The sequence below is a fragment of the Opisthocomus hoazin genome, unplaced genomic scaffold (assembly GCF_030867145.1).
Source record: "Opisthocomus hoazin isolate bOpiHoa1 unplaced genomic scaffold, bOpiHoa1.hap1 HAP1_SCAFFOLD_129, whole genome shotgun sequence".
NCBI lineage: Eukaryota > Metazoa > Chordata > Aves > Opisthocomiformes > Opisthocomidae > Opisthocomus > Opisthocomus hoazin.
In genome coordinates, this window is record NW_027448892.1 from 150779 (window position 1) to 152500 (window position 1722).

Consider the following 1722-nt stretch of genomic DNA (forward strand, 5'->3'; position numbering starts at 1 on the left):
CGGCAGGGATGCCAGGTCTACCCGTTCTGGCGGCAGGGAGACCAGGTCTACCCGTTCTGCCGGCAGGGATACCAGGTCTACCCGTTTTACCTGCACGGAGACCAGGTCTACCCATTTTACCGGCAGGGAGGCCAGGTCTACCCGTTCTGGCGGCAGGGAGAACAGGTCTACCCTTTTTGCCGGCAGGGAGACCAGGTCTACCCGTTTTACCGGCAGGGATGCCAGGTCTACCCGTTTTGCCGGCAGGGATAACAGGTCTACCCGTTTTACCTGCAGGGAGACCAGGTCTACCCGTTTTACCGGCAGGGAGACCAGGTCTACCCGTTTTGCCGGCAGGGATGCCAGGTCTACCCGTTCTGGCGGCAGGGAGGCCAGGTCTACCCGTTCTGCCGGCAGGGAGGCCAGGTCTACCCGTTTTGCCGGCAGGGAGAACAGGTCTACCCGTTTTACCGGCAGGGAGACCAGGTCTACCCGTTTTGCCGGCAGGGATGCCAGGTCTACCCGTTCTGGCGGCAGGGAGGCCAGGTCTACCCGTTCTGCCGGCAGGGAGGCCAGGTCTACCCGTTTTACCTGCAGGGAGGCCAGGTCTACCCGTTTTGGCGGCAGGGAGACCAGGTCTACCCGTTTTGCCGGCAGGGATGCCAGGTCTACCCGCTTCCGGCAGGGATGCCAGGTCTACCCGGTTCCAGGCAGGGAGGCCTCGTCTACCCGTTCTGCCGGCAGGGAGGCCAGGTCTACCCGTTTTACCGGCAGGGATGCCAGGTCTACCCGCTTCCGGCAGGGATGCCAGGTCTACCCGGTTCCAGGCAGGGAGGCCTCGTCTACCCGTTCTGCCGGCAGGGAGGCCAGGTCTACCCGTTTTACCGGCAGGGATGCCAGGTCTACCCGCTTCCGGCAGGGATGCCAGGTCTACCCGGTTCCAGGCAGGGAGGCCTCGTCTACCCGTTCTGCCGGCAGGGAGGCCAGGTCTACCCGTTTTACCGTCCGCCGGGTCCGGTGTGCCCGATGTGGCCGCCGGAGCTGCCGGCGGAAAGGGATGCCTCGTCTACCTCGCTCCGGCGGGACTTTGGCTCCACCGCGGTTCTGGCAGGTAGACGTCTTGCCCGGTTCTTCTTCGGAGCTGCCGAAGGGGTCGCTGCTTTGCGCTGCCTCCAGTTACGTCATGGTAAGAGTCGGCGGCGCTCGCGCGCCTCCCCGCTGGGGGAAGACGGTTCTCTTCGAGCCCGCCGGGGCCGGGGACCTCGCTGTCCGTATACTAGGGCAGAGGGCTGGCGCTCGCGGACCAGCGCCATCGAACCGCTGCAGCTACTCGCGGTTCAGCCGGCAGACTCGGGTGTTGCACGGCGGCTGTGGCCGTGGCCGTTCTGCCTCCTACCTATCGCGCACGGCGCTTCCGACTGCCAGAAGCCGCGCGAAGCCGCTGCTTGCCCGCAGGCTCCGGTGGCCGTTGCCGACTGGAGCGAGGGCTCCAAGAGGGGTTTCTCCAGGGCCGGGCCGAGACGGGCGGCGGTCGCCGGCACTCGAACGCTTGTCACCCGCGGCTCAGCCGGCAGACTCGGGCGTTGCCCGGCGGCCCTGGCCGTGGCCGTTCTGCCTCCTACCTATCGCGCACGGCGCTTCCGACTGCCAGAAGCCGCGCGAAGCCGCTGCTTGCCCGCAGGCTCCGGTGGCCGTTGCCGACTGGAGCGAGGGCTCCAAGAGGGGTTTCTCCAGGGCCGGGCC